Raw genomic sequence first — 16820 nt, forward strand, 5'->3', positions numbered from 1 at the left:
CTGAGGTCTCCACAGGTCAATTTGGACTTTCAAGGAGGTGGTACATAACAGGATCTTTGGAGTTCCCAATACTAGAAGCAGAAACTCTGAAGAACTTGTAACATCAGGATCTATTGCAACATCCAAACAGGTATTTCAAATGAATAAGAAAAGGTTCCCTTCTCGACCTTTGTAAAGGATTCACATGCGTTGTCGTAGCGTAACCCCTTCCAATAAATTTCATTCAAGTGTCAAAGTTACTCGGAAACAGCACTCTAATTAGTTCTCAAATAACACAAAAACAAACACTTGTACAAGTTATTTTTCTGGGTCTCTTCAATTCCAAAGAAATCAAACGCTTTGAAATCACTCAAACATCCCTTGAACCATGGTCAAGTGTTTGTGTCGTATAACAACTGTTTGATCTGTATTTTATCTATTTCATTTGATGACTGGTTCTAGAAAACCATTTAATGAACTGCTTTGCTGTTTCTTCTTTGTTAAGCTACTTTTCATTGATCTTCGAATAATTGCACACGAGGGCTCCCAACTAGCTAGCTGGCAATCTCTAAGACAATATTTTAACCACAAATGAACTCCAGTGGACGTCCTCCAGGTTTAGTGCAAGGTTTTGGTGCAGGAGCAGGTGCAATATGATTGCACAAATATTTGTGCATTAAGCACCCGATCACCCTCCATCTTGGAGACAGGGCCTGTCAGTTGTGAGGCCCAAGGTCTGATAGAGGGCAATCAAGAGCTTAATGCACGAATATTTGTACAATCATATTGCACCCGATCTGGACTCAGAGACATGTGCACCAATAGGGAAAGATGTCAAATCATGATGGTGATTGATCTTTGGGTGATACAAATGTCAACCGGATTGCCACCGTCTTGTAATTGTGTCTCATTTTTGTCAAAGAGCTAAAGTAAAGCTGTCAACGGTTTGGATCTGAGGTCAGATATCCACTTGACCCAAACCCATATTTTTGGGTTTGTTTGGCATAAAAAACTTAAAAACCTAATAATTAAGAAATTAACGAGTCTCGGATTCAAGATTGAGATCTCTGGATCTGGATCCGGATATAAGAAATACAAAGCAGCATTGGGTCTGGTACCCAACCCGGTCCATTCAAGTTCAGATTTCGTAAACTTGGCAGACTTTTATCAGGTCGGAAATTCAACCTGAATCTGAATACATATACACAGAAGGGCGTAAGGCCGAACACACACATCGCATTCGATTGTGTTTTTTAAAGGATTTTAGCGGAAAAGCCTGGGAAGAAATAAGACTTTTAGTGGTGGTCGCGACCGCCACTAAAAGTCTTATTTTCTTTAAAACCGTGTGTGCCACTGATCGTGCACGCATCCAATGTTTGTTAGTTGGATGTTACGTCATATATATATATATATATATATATATATATATATATATATATATATATATATATATATATATATATATATATATATATCAAAGAAACATTTGGTAATGATGCCATTACATACGAGCTCCTCTAGATCTCTTATGTGAAACTTGTTTTGATCTAATCTGACTTCATGGACAGATCCAGCATGTTCAAAATAGTGGGAACTTACTTTTGGATCATGTTTTTTTTTACTAAAAAACATGATTTTATAACTCAGAAAAGTATCACGCATTTGGTCAGTTTTTTAAGCCTTATAAAATCCTGCCTGCATGCCTTTATTTTTTTTGCAAGAACTGATTCCAACTAAGTGAAACAATAGTGCCATTACCAAATGTTACCTCACATTACCAAATATTACCCCACAATGCATACATATAGAGAGTAGAGGGTAGCTGCTTACTTTACTTCGTGTGTCTACCGCTGCCTACCACAAGCGAATGGGGATTTTCAGGTTGTTTCTAACAAATTTAGCCTCATGGATACTATTGGCATGGTTAATTTTCTAAAAAATGACACTTGGGTCATGTTTTTTTTATTAAAAAATTATAATTTTTAAGAATCATATGATGCAAGAGTCAATTCAAATAAAATCAAGCAAGCAAAACACATTTGTATAGTTAGATTCATGAAAAACATGGAAATGGACCCTTCAAAAGCCCTGTCAATGTAGGAACCTACTCTCTCTATATATATTTGTTGATAAGAAATTTTACCGAGGTTTAAAGATATTTTGAAAAGATTTTTAGAAAAATATTTTAAAACTTGTCTCCATTTTTAAAGAAGTGATGGAATCGGTCTACTCCGTAAGAGATTGGTTATTTCCTTTCCAAAGGGCAATGGATGACTCAATCAAGGTTGAGATTTTTACTTGAAAAAAATCATTTCTCAAAATTTCTTGAACTTTAAAAAAGAGTACCTGTGAGGTATGCTTGGATGATAGACCCACCCAAGTGAAACTTAATCCAAGAAAGTATTAAAATGGGTGCAGACAATATATTTTTTCTAAAAAAATTATAAAAAATAAGGAAAGAAAGTATAAGAGGGTTTCTTGGTAAGTGTCTTGAGCTTGTTGATGTTGAAATCTCAATGGAAAAAGGGGCTTTCCCACATAGGAGCAAGGTTCTTGGAATGAAAAATCCAAAAAAAGAGGTTTCTTAGGAAAAGATACTTAAGAAAACCAACATCTTGAGAAAAAGAACCCCAAGAAAGCAATGAAATACATCATTGAATGGACAATAAAAAAAGGTTATGATTGGCATGAGAAGTTGCATAATGCATTATGCACATATTGATTGAACTATGATCCTTTCACCAAGTAATGCAACTCCATTCGAGTTGGTGTATGAGTCATTCTCAAACTACCTTCCCTTAGGATCGTTGTAGCCCTAGAACTTTCACTTGAATCCCAAGAGTATCAGTTTGTCGAACTTGACTTGCTTGACGAAAGGAAGATCGGAAGCTCATTACAACAAAGCATGGGCTATAAGAGAAGGATTAAACAACATTTTGCCAAATGTGTGATCAAGAGATCATTCAAAGTTCATGATATGATCCTTAGAGAGATTTAACATTTTCGTCCTCACCCTTTAGGAAAATGGAGACCCAACTGGGAAGAACCCTTTATTATAACATGCCTTGCCCAATAACTCTTATCGACTCATCAATGCGGATGAGGTTGAGCTTCGTAACCCTAGTAATGCTTCTCATCTAAAAAAGTTTTATCCCTAGAATAGGAGCATGAGGGATTTTTCAAAATATTTCAAAAATAATCTCAAGTTCTTGATAAAGATGTGTCATTCTATCATTTCTGAAAAACAATGATAAATAAATTCTATTATTATTTTTGAAATATGAATGAATTAAATCATGATGAAAAAGAGCACATGAATCAAACTTTTAGATATCAGTCTATGCCCACTAAGGAACCATATTGGTGTCTAACTCTATTTGAGAAAATAAAAAAAAAAAATCTTTTGATACTTGAAGTTAAAAAAAGAGAAAGATGAGGGAGAGAGTTAGTGCAAAAAGAAAAAGAAAAGAGAAGAAAAGTGCAAAAAGAGAGAAAAAATTAAAAAAGAGACATGAAAAAATCTTGCTCGTAAAAAAAGGAAAAACACATGAAAATCACTAGGGACTTAAAAGAAATGAGAGGTGTACATAGGCCAAAGCCTAGCCCGAGTAGAATCCTATCATGAGGGACAAGTTGGATATAAAAGACAAGTCTCAGTCTAGTTAGTTTACCATGAGGGTAAGGGTTGAAATAAAACACAAAAAATACAACACACTAGAAAAGACAAAAAGGCATGAGAGCTCCACTTAAGCCAAAAGCTAGACCCATGCAGGTTCTATCATGGGGGTAGAGGTCAGTCTAGTTAGGCCACCGTGAGGGTAGGGGTTGGATTAGAACATCTTGTGTTAGGATGAAAACCAACTTTGATCTTTCGGGTACATGGCATGTAACACCCCAAAATTTGAACCCTAAAATTTAAGAGATTTTTTTTTAAAACAACGGAAACAACCTTTTTCTTTGAATTAAACATTCTGAGCAGGTTACAATACAATAAATCATCTTAACTGAATTAAAATATGAATAACATTCACTAATAAAATTTAATTCAATTTCAATAATTTAAAATTTACATCAGTCTTTTCAATCCAAAATAAAAAAATTATTTTTTGAAAACTATTCTCGAGAAAGGAAAAGACTAGCGCTCGACGTCACCCAAGCATTCCGCTTCTGCTCTGCAATTGTATATCATACTTCACCTGAAATGCCGCCCAAGCATTCTGCATCCTCTACGAATTCAATTTATATTCCAAGTTTAATTTTGTCAAATATTTAAATTATTATATAATTCAATCTTGAATTGACATTTAATTAAATCTCAATTTAGGTTCGAATCAATTACAAATCTAATCATAATATTCAAAACATATTTACTAAATCCGAATTTAAATCCAAATCTGATCCGAATAAAATTCCCAAATCGAAATTCAAATTCAATAAAAATCCAAATTTAAATACAAACTCAATTCGAATGTAGAAGAAATTGAAACCCAAATTAAATTTCAATTAAGTCCAGCTTAAATCCAAATTAAATCCAATTAAAATTAGAACCTGATTTAGAATAAATTCCCAATTTGAAATTTATTCTAAATCCAAATTAAAATTGGATTACAATTAATTCTCACCTTAAGTTTGAATGATATTTTAACATTAATTTTGCTTTTATTTCTCATAAAAATATCAAAAAATCACAAGTTTTACAACCTTTCCTCCTTAAAAAAATTTTGTTCTCAAAATTTAACTAGGTTATATATCGATAAAATTTTGAATATTTTAATTTTATCTTTAATTTGCCTAATAACTATAAAAAAATTTATGAGTATTACATTATTTTTCTTAAAAAGGAATTTCGTCCTCGAAATTCAATATTAAATTATTGACTCAAAATTCAATTTTAACATTAATGTTGTTTGTCAATCCGAACAACATTACTAAGAACTCGCAATGCCCATAGCGAGTACGAAATGTTGTCTTCGGCATGTCCTCTGCTCTAATTGTAATGCCCCAGATTTTCAACAAAAATCTAAGTTGAAAATTGCATTAATTTCTTTTTTTTTCTTTGCATCAGAACTTAAAAAAGGTTTTAGCAGCGAAAATGGATGATAATGAGTCATTGGTTTTAAAAAACTCTGGGTAAGTCACAGGTATATGACCAAGCACTCATTGACCACCAAGGTGTTTCATTTATTAAAACCACTTGTTTATTACAAATATCACTGCTTGGAAAAACAATATTTGGTCTTATAAAGGAAACAATACAATACTGTCTGGAGAAACCCTAGAACTCAATGTTGCCTTGCTCCGCATATCACATCACAGGTTCAACACCTGAAATCTTCATAAAACAGGGTCAGAACCACTACTGGTCTGATAAGCAAGCATCCATCCACATATTCAAACAAGCAAATGAAAATGCATAGACCACTCAGGGTCACCATTTGCAACAACGACGCTCAAGTCTCTGCAACTTATCATATATCGTGAAGGCCTCATAAGGGCTATGAATGAACATCACGCTCAAGTCTCCATGACTTAGTGTAGAGCTCTTTAGGGCCTCTTTTGGGATGTGAAACTCAAGTCACCATGACTTGGCACATCTGTATCCCATAATCCAAGCGCTAGCTCCTCAAGCTTAGCTTAGTCGTGCGAATAATACGGGTCCTTTCCCTATCAGTTCAGTAATATACCGATCATGACACCTTTCTCAATGTTATACAAGACTTGATAGAACAACGTCCATTCATTCATACATTCATACATTGCTGAACCTAGAACTAATGCATTATTTCAATCTTAGCAGTTCACCCCCTGGTACGTGAGAGAAGTTTTGTCCGAGCATCAACGCGATATTCTGGGGGTTGATTATTTTATGTATTTTAAATACTCCAATGGCCTGTTAACCCTGTCATGGTAGGGCAGTTGAACTCATACCGTGATAACCCTACCAGGTCGATTCATATGCATCCTTTACTGTAGTAGTTGGGTTCAATCCTTAGATATTTAAGGATAACCACGACCTCCATACCCCCTGAGTGATGATAGGCTCCTTGAACTCTGTTAGGTTCATAATCAAATACATGTCACTCACGACTGTATCATCATCGTCTACCACATGAGCAATAGTGCTGAAGGGGTCTGTCGGTTTAACCGTTACTTGTCGGATATTTGCATGCCATTCAGGCAAGCCAGTGCATCCCGCATTAAGAAAATATGTACCCGATCACATTCAGTATTCCTCAGCGCGGTCAAAACCGTAGGGTCTGTGACCTTAATTTTTATTCATATGCATGCTTGACTCTGCTCTCGGCATCTAATGGTCATTACGAGCACCTCAGCTCTTTCGGGTGGACAACGTACTCTGGCTCTCCAGCCCTTACGAGTCTAGTTGTGTAACAGTATCTCAATGAGCATGCATATGACACGATCTCAACGGATCGACTGTTCGACATATATCACCGCAACGAGCACCTGGCCTAGTTAAGGCATAACAACTAGTCTGGCCCTTCAGTCATTACGAGTAAAGTGCCCTTACAGGAAAACATGAAAATGAGCTATTATGGCAGTGTCCCGACAACAGGGCATTATCGTGCCATTTAACCGGTTCAGGCAATTCTTTTGCCAACCATTTTGACAACACTTCTCCTACTTTGACGGCAGAAGTGTGATGACCCTTTCTACGTTATAGAAAGTACTTGACAAAATTTTAGTAGTACCTCCTCTGTATGACAGAGTAACACGCTACGCTCTTTCTGAGCTTGGTTGAGCTTTTTCAGAAATTTTAGCAACACTTCCTCTCTTTGACGGAGGAAGCGTGCATTTCTTTTAAGCTCGGTGAGTATCTTTTCAGAAATTTTAGCAGTATTTTCTCTCTTTGACGGAGAAATTGCTACACTTGACTCAGGGATGGATGTGCACCATTACGCATACTTCATATCCATCAAGGTTCATTGGAACCTTGGGTCATAACCAGGCCTTGTGTAAGTGACTTAGGTTTTTATAAAAAAGCAATTTTACGCAAAAGCAAAGTTTTTTCAATAGTGGCTTCATTCGTCAAGAATAATCTTGATCGAGGAGAGGCAATGAAATCATATTGGTGATTTGGAGTTGATCTCCATTTGAACGCTCATTTATGCACACTATATGTAATATAAGGAGCCTGTGCTTTATAATGCGACAGCGTAAATGAGTGCATATTTAATATTCAGTAGAAAAAACTAAACTAAATAACTTGCAGAAAGCAAATACATATATATTTGCAAAAAGCAAGAGTCTTGACAGCATTCGATACAATGACAATCTTAAATGCATAATTTAAATTGTAGAAAGCAGGAGCCTTGGCATCGTTTGACACAGCGACAATCTTAAAAGCATAATGTAAATTGCAGAAAGCAGGAGTCTTCGTATTGTTCGATGCGATGACAATCTCAAAAGTATAAGCAAATATATATATATATATATATATATATATATATATATATATATATATAATATGCAGAAAGCAGGAGCCTTGACATCAGTCGACGCAATGATAATCTTAAAAGTATAATTTAAATTATAGAAAGTAGGAGACTTGGCATCGTTCGACACCACAGTAATCTTAAAAGCATAAGCAAATACATATATATGTAATATGCAGAAAGCAGGAGCCTTGACATCGTTCGATGCGATGGCAATCTCAAATACATATATACTGCAATACGTAGAAGCTTTTATCGTAAAATATCTAACGATAGTCGCAAGGCATGCACATGAATACCGAAGTGTCCTAGAGGGCATAAACCAAGGACTAGGGTCAGATACTACTTCAGAACATATACGATATATAGCACAACACAAATCATCAAATACTTGAGAGAGAGAGTAATCAGTGAATCAAACTTACCCTATGATTGGTGAAGAATGACTCTGGTATGATCTATCTACTTCGAACTGGGTTCAAACCTTTATTTGAGAGGTCAAACTAAGTCAGATGAGTTTGACCTAGTTGAGAAAGAGGAATAGCTGATCAAGCTGCTAAACCTAAGTGGTTTGGACAAAACTGGGTTCGGTCCAAGTCAACTAGGTCAGTCAGGTTCAGACTTAGCCTAAAAAGGCTAGGTCTAGGTCAGGTAAAGCAAACCTAGGTTAAGACCAAAAGAGACTTTGACTTTCACTAGACCCAACTGGGTTTAAGCCAAGTCAATTAGGTTTATACCAGATCAGGTAGGTTCAGAACAAGTCAGGCAGCATCAAACCAGGTCAGGTAGGCTCATACTAAATGAGCTAGGTAGGGGAGGTTTGAGAGAGAGAGAGAGAGAGAGAGAGAGAGAGAAGAGAAGAGGGGGGGGGGGGGAGATTTTATGAGAAGAGAGAGAGAAGAGGGGGGGGGGGCTATTTATAGCCCAAGAAAACCTCTCTTCTAAGTTTCCTTTTTACCTTTTTGCCCCTGGCTTTCTAGATAAAGATTGGAGATTCTTTTGGTGTGGGGCCCACATGAGATATTTTATGGGATATTTTTGTGGGTCCCACAAAAAAATTGGGTTTTTGACAAGTTTTTTTCAAAAAAATTTGAGTACGCCATTTTTTTTGTATCGATATAACTAAGAAAGTTGGCTCGTACAAATCTTTTGATTTTACTCAGGGAAAAAGTTATGGTGCCCTGACTGTTTGAGCATATATTCGCGAATATATGAATATCCTAAGTATAACTGGTTTGTAGAAATCAATTTGATTCATATTTCGAGTTCATATGCTATCTTCATATGAAATGTCTCATGAATTTATTCAAAAAATTTTACTAAAAAATTACGGGTCTTATACTAATCATCAGCCTGCAGAGCTAAAAAAACAGTTGGAAGAACTACTACAACAAAGTTTCATCTGGCTGAGTGTTTTATTGTGGGGTGCTTCTGCTCTATTTATCAAGAAGAAGGATGAATCTTTGAGATTATGCATCAATTATAGGATGCTCAATCAAGTGATGATCAAGAACAAGTACTCGTTGCCAAGAATCGAGGATCTGTTCTATCATCTTAAGACTCTCAAAGTGTTCTCAAATACAAACTTGAGGACATGATATCATCAGTTGATGATTAGAGTGGAGGACATGCCGAAGACAACATTTCGTACTCTCTATGGGCATTGCGAGTTCTTAGTAATGTTGTTCAGATTGACGAATGCACCAATAGTTTTTATGGATTTGATGAACCGAGTTTTTTGTCAGTACTTGGATCAGTTCATGATCATGTTTATCGATAAAATTTAGGTGTATTCTGATGATGTGGAGCAACACTGAGTTCATCTTCGTATAGTGTTGGAAACGTTGTGCAAACATAGGCTTTATGCTAAGTACTCAAGGTGCAACTCAAGAGAGTGATGATTTTGGATCACACACTACAAGGATAAGGTTCAATAGCAGCATTTTTTCTTGCCACTATTGCTCTATTTCTCGCCGCTATTGGCCTATAATGGTGATATTTGTCATTGATAAGTCATCGTAAAGAAATGACCTTTGTTGACCAATAACAATGACATTTATATGTCGCCGTTAAAGGGTGATCCAACACCAATGTGATAGGTTGTGGGAATTGAGAATACTAATAGTGATAAGGTAGCCTATAATGGTGAGGTTGTTTTAATAGTCAGATACCCTATAATGACAACATCTTTGGCTCGCCATTATAGGCTACCTATAGGTTATAACATTCTTGTCTCGACGTTATAGCCTATAATGGCGAGTATTAACTCGCTATTGTAGAATATAACATGAAGAATTAACTTGTCGTTATAGGTTGGCTATAACAACGAGACATGGATCTCATCTATAATGGCAAGACAGGAATGTCGATGTTATAGGCTATAAACTTGCAAATTGAAAACTAAATATTAGTTAAAAAAAATTTACATTAAAAAACTTCAAATATACATCCTCAAACATTCAACACACTTCAATATATTGACATACAATTTAAACATACATTTAACAATAACTTCAAATATATACTTCAAAAAACAAACATTATACACTTTAAAAAATAAACATACACTTCAAAAATGCAAACCCCCTATATCCTCTCCAAGCCCGCAACAACTATATTTTAAATACAAACCCACTACATCCTCTCTAAGCTTGCAATAAACACACTTCAAATACAAACCCCTTACACTCCCTATATCATCTCCAAGCCTAGAATAAACATATACACTTCTAATATTCATATAAATCAAAATTTAATTATAGAAATTATAACAAAAAGTTTAGAAATCAAAACATATACACTTTCTCCCTTGAAGTATCACCAACCTATGATATGAAGTCGATCATGTCTAGATGTTCACCTTGGCTGGAGGGTGGTGAACTGATCCATAGAAAATAAGAACACACATATCCTCATCGTGAATTATATGTTGACATATGTTAATTTTATACAAACAATATTAGATCAAACTAAACTGTACAAAATTAAATCATACAAGAATATTCACTATCATAAAAGAACAATATTAAATTTGATATATATTACAAATAACTAATTCAAAAGTTACAGATATATCAAATAAACAACAACAAAAAGATCATGTAGTTAAAATAACATGTTATGAAATATAAATAAGGGCTATATACATTTTTTAACTCATTTTTAAGAGAGAAAATGAACATAAAGGCAGAAAACAGAGCAATAACATATGCACTTATAGTATGTGAACTCTCGCAATGATATCGAGGTAGATCCAGTGAAGGCGGAAGCAATGATGGCATGTAAACCACTGAAGAGTATCACAGAAGTATGTAGTTTCTTAGGCTTAGCAGGCTATTACAGGTGATTCATTCAGGACTTTGCCAAAATAGCATCCCCCTATGACAAAGTTGTTAAGAAAGGAAGCCAAGTATGTGTGGACTTCGCAATGTGATGAAAGTTTCAGGATTTTGAAAGAGAAGTTGACTTCAACCCCAATTTTAGCCTTACCCAGTGGTTCAAGAGGCTTTATTCTATATAGTGATGCTTCTGGTATTGGTTTGGATTGTGTGTTGATGTAACATGATAGGGTAATTGCTTACGCCTCGAGACAGTTGGGGATCCATGAGCGAAATTACCTGACACATAACTTGGACCTAGCTATAACTGGTTTTGCATTGAAGCTATGGATGCATTATTTGTATGGTGAGACCATTGAGGTTTTCTCTGACCATAAAAGCCTCAAGTATATTTTTTTCGCAAAAATAATCGAATTTGAGGTGGAGGAGATGACTACAATTTCTGAAGGATTACGATTTCTCTATATCATACCATAAAAAAAGTCAATATTATTACAAATGCATTAAGCAAAAAGGCCTCAGTTTTTGTTTGATCAGCCAAGATTGGGATCTCCTGTAGAGTTTTATTGATTGACAACCATTTATGAAGAGTTTTGGCCATATTTTGTGTTCTAATCTGGTCGCCAGACTAGAGATATTAGACTGGATCGCTTTTGCTCCAAAAGCAAGTCCTGATTATGAGAAGTTGGTGATGTCAAAAACTAAAAAAGATGACTGTCAATTTAGAGAAAGCACATGAGAAGTGAGTAAGAAGTGTGAGATAAATGCATAAAAAATATAAAAAGAAATAAAAAAGAACATAGAAAAAGCATGTATGAAACATGTGGAAAGCATAAGAGGTGGGAGAATTGAGATTCTCATCAAGTTTCAAAAGCAAGGAGTATCGTGCTTCCGAAGCAAGTTTTTAGGAAGTGTGCTTCCCACCTATCTAAGAAGCTTTCAATAACTTTGGTTTGGAACCCACGAGCATAGCAAGAATTATCCCAATAAAATGATTGGCGAATAACACGTGAAGTTAACAATAAAAGCAACCCTATTGAGAAGGAAATAAGCTAATAATATTTGTCCTCTGTGATCATATATTAACAAACATTTACAAACTTGTGGTGTGATAAATGTGCCAAAAATTATAAACTTTAAAATGCATTCAGTTTCTAGTAAGTGCTCTAGTTGCTCTACCAGTAATTTATTGGTCCTCAATTATTGTCAATCATGGAGATGTCAATAACCAAAATGGCCTGAAAGTGCACACTATGATGCTCTCTTAAATGCAATAGTTGCACCCTAAAGTAAAAACCAGGTGCAGAAGTGTGAACTGCAATTGATTATGGGATACAACCAAGTCTGCACTTCTCATTTTTTTCTTGACCACCTTTTGCACTAAAGTAATCGACTACCACGACACGGTTACCCTGAGCAACCCCACAAAGAAAAAAAATAAATTTGATACAAGAGTGAAAAGAAGAAGAGGGTACACACCAACCAAGCTATACTATGTCACTATTTTTGGACTAAGGGACCTTTCAAGGTACATATAGATCTAATGAACGAGTCCTCAGAGGTCCATTGACTACAACATTTAGCATGCCCCATAATTGCTCTTAAAGTCATTCATGAACCCCACTAATGGCTCTTAAACCCTTGTATGCACCCACTAACGTCGAGAACATTGGGTTAGCCATAAAAATATTATTCAAAGCCAAGACCAAGACCAAACCAAACCAAACTAAGCAAATCTGAGTCTGAATCCAGATTCAAAGTTCAATTGACAAGCCCTTGAGGGCCTTTCCCTCAAAGTCAACTCTACATATTTTAAATCCAATGTGTTTCTTAAAAATGTTAGGGATTAAACATATTTCACAAAGTGAACTTTTCCTTCAAAATTCATTTCTCAAAAACTTAGTCAAAGAGAGGGTTATTTGGCCAAAGAGCTTGGTTGAAAAGGCTAGAAATTTTGAGCCAAACAACAATACATTGTGCATCTAAAATGTTGCATTCTTTAATATGAAGCATTGCACTAGGTTGAAGTAGTTTCCAGATTTCTCGCATGGGCAGAATTCATTGAAAATCCTCGACCTCTCGAATTGCTAGAGCCTGGAGAAACTGCCAGATTATGTTTGTCTGTTGGGTTCTCTTGAAACCCTTAGACTCTCTAGGTGTTCCAAAATTAGAGATGGCTGTGAACTGAGGTAAAGCGGGGCCCTGCCCCACCTCGCCCCGTTTGGACAAGGGATAGAGGACATGGAGGTGGGGATGAAGGTTAAAATCAAAGCCCATGCGGGGATGGACTTCTGCTTTCCCCACCTCACTCTGCCCCATTAGTAAAATAACTAAAATACCTTTAGGGATGACAGTGGACCGGGGATGGAGGACATGAAACAGAGATGGGGATTAAAATCAAAACCCGTGCAGGAATGAAGGCCAGGATGGAGAGCAAAATTTTGAGACAGGGTGGAGGTGGAGACCTTATCCCCCGCCTCCGCCCCAGTCCACTGCCATCCCTATACAAATTTGCAACTTTGTCTCAACAGTTGGGAGATTTTACGTCCTTGAACGAGCTTCTCCTTGACCACACCCTTTTGGAAGAACTACCTAAATTTACTACATCGTTAAAGAACCTTTGTCTTCTATGTATGGACTTAAGCGATCTGCAACGGATTCCAGATTCCATTGGATCATTGATGAAACTTGAGAAACTAAGTGTTGGAGGGTGTGAGAAAATTGCTGAATTATCAAAATCCATTGGGAAACTCGAGTCCTTGATGGTTCTTCGTGTGATCACTAAAAGAACGGGTTCAGTAGGGTCACTGACGAAGCTCAAGGAATTGGACTTGAGCAATTGAAGATCGTTCCACACGTTAACTCCGGCTGTTGGAAATGCAAAAATATCTTGCTGAGCTGCTCTTCGATGACACTACAAAGAATTATCAATCTATAAAGTTTCTAGGCAAATTTGAGTATCTATCAACAAAGGGATGTAAGAATCTCGAATTTCAAAAAATGAGAGCACATATTTAGAACTGCAATAGGTGCCTTCTTGATGAGGAAGTACATGCAACTGTATAATGAAGTCACAAACTTTTAGCATTTTATCCAATCAGTTGAATCTTTGGAAAGCTCGTTGTGTTCATTTTTACTGTAAAAGTTCATCTTTTTGTTTTCTTTTACAGTTGTTCTAAACTTCTAATGAGATATTATTTGCCTTGAGGGAAATAAAAATATTTCACTCCTATAAAAACACTGGTGCATATAAATTTTAGAAAAAATTGTAACCTTTTGCAACCTGGTTGAAGCCAAGGGCGTAGCTAGGGGGGGGCCGAAACAGTTAATTTTTTTTGTTTTTTTGTTTTAAAGCCCAGTCCTAGCCCCCTGATTCCATATGAAATAGTTTTTTATCCATTTTTGTAGCCCAGTCCAGTCCTAGCCCAGCCCTGACTGCAGCAAATAGTTTGATTTGTCCATATGAAATAGATTTTTATTAATAATTGTAGCCATTTTTTATTTTATCTCAAAAAAAAATTTCGGGGTTTATTATGTCATGAACTTTAATATCCTGAATGACTAAAAACAATGGGTATGGTTGATCTTATGGAGGTTTTTTTCCTGCCCTTATGTGTGAGAGAGCGAAGAGTGAGTGTGCGTGCATGGTCCCCCATTGGTGAAGGAGGATCAGGTGCAATGTGATTGCACACTTTTAGTTTGCCACTGCACCTGATAGCCAACAATCTTGAAGATATAGCCTGCTAGTTGTAGGACCCAACAGCGGATGCTGGGTGATCAAGTGTAGTAGCACAGTAAAAGTGTGCAATCACATTGCACCTGATCCTTCCTGACGACTTGTAAAAGAAAGGCATGGGGGCAGTGTAAACCACTCTGCTTTTCCGAATCCTCCGGGCAAAGGGCATCGATAGATGGTACCAGGTGGGCTCACACAAAAGTCTGGGTGCTTTCCTTTTTACCCAGAGAGAGAAAGAGAGAGATGGAACGAGTCGTGGCTCATTCTTGTGGCAAACCAGGCAGAATTTGAGCTTATATGATCCCAGATAAGCCAAATAAGACACCTATATTTCATGTTCACCCTATATATACATGAAAAATGTGTGTATACATTGTCATCGGGCTGTGGTGCACTCATGTGATAAACTTAGAAATATATTTTAAACAAGTACAACAATATATTGTTCAAATTTCATAAAATATCTAATTATCAAAAAAAATTCCCATCCGCATCCAAATTTGTAGATGTAAAACATGCATGGTTGCTTCTAGATAAATATGATAAAACAATGTAAAAGCCTGATTTACTTTAATAAAAAGTTAGATTTTGTTTTTAACGATTGGATCTATACAACTCATGATATAACCACCATAAGAGATGGACTTTCATTAATTACCACAATATGGAAGAAGGATTTTATAACATTTTCACAAGTTTCAGAACCGTTGATCTTTTGTAAAATCCAATTTATGTATTAAAATAAAAAAAATGCTATTTTTTTATCCTTAATTAAGCAAGGCATTTTAGCATTGATAGTTTCATTTGCAAGTCATTGAACACCTAAAGCGTGCAATGTGATTATTGCACCTGATACTGCCGCACCCTAGACCTCTTGCATGATCCTATGGGTGTAATGAAGCAAATGCCTCAGCCTGCATATATTATCGATATTTTGTATATTTGGTAAATAGAAAAGCCATGCTCATTAATCAAATAGCCAATTCTCTCTCTCTCTCTCTCTCTCTCTCTCTCTCTCTCTCTCTCTCTCTCTCTACACACACACAACCAGTGGCATTAAAAACAAAGCATACAATTATATGATTTGTTGATTTGTATAAATAGGGTATATAATATTAGGTCTTTGTTTTGATATTATCCTACCTGCGGGACTCACAGGACGAAATCATAGAGACAAACTAAGACCATTTGGGGTTTATTATGTCATGAATTTTAATATCCTGAATGACTAGCTGAATTCGCTCTAAAGGGAGTGGTATAGTGAATGAGAGAGCTCCTCAGAGGCTGAGATAAACAAGGATGCGTCATAAACTTACTGCAGAAGTTGTGGGATCTACCACCTAAGACAAATATTGGTAGTTATGTCTCCTAATTCTGATGACTAGGGATGTCAAGTCATTGTCACTCTAGAAACACAGTAATTAATAACATTTTTTATTGAAGCTTGTACCACCTACCATATCTCTAAATAAGAACCAAGTATGAATGGGTTATTGGGTCCTCTATTATTAAAGGGGTTTACCATATTTGCATATGCCTCATGCTAGTAGGCATCATCTACCCATTCTTACCTAGAGAGATGATAGGTTCTCATATTTGCGTATTATCATAACTCATTTAATATGCTCTGGTCTTTTAAACCGATTGAACATTTTACCAATGAAGGTAATCTCATGATTAAATAAGCATGTGTTTTTCCTTAGTACGGTGCAATATTGCACTTCGGGGTTTGTCATAAACCCCAATTCATCAACAAGTGTATGGGCATGCCTCGCATGTCATATAGTATAATAATAATAATTGTTCACATGCAATTTGTATGTCATTTCTTGTGGCATAGTAAACAAGCATATCATAATGTAGATCAGTACGACAACGCAACCACATGCAATATTATATTCTAACAGTAATCTACTACGAGAATTCAGGTTTTTCCTTAAAATTAAATCATTTGTATTTTAAAAACAACACATGCATATCACACATTCTCGATGAAAAATTCGGCAATTATCACCAGAATTGTAAGTCGGGATAATCCAGAATTTTCAAATGCATATGTATTAATGGCCTACTTTTGTACAATTTAATGCTCGTATATTACTATCTAAAAATATGCAATATGCATTGTCTGAAATACGAACATGTATTCATAAATGAAATATGTATACATAAATGTAAACTTGCGTATGTAAATAAAACATGTGTATGCAAATTTAATTATGCGTATGTAAATAAATCATGCGTACACAAATGAAATTATGCATACATAAATAAATCATTAAGTATACATATGTATATATATACATATATATA

This window comes from Nuphar pumila, chromosome 17 (assembly GCF_984573655.1).
Source record: "Nuphar pumila chromosome 17, dmNupPumi1.hap1.1, whole genome shotgun sequence".
Classification (NCBI taxonomy): Eukaryota; Viridiplantae; Streptophyta; class Magnoliopsida; order Nymphaeales; family Nymphaeaceae; genus Nuphar; species Nuphar pumila.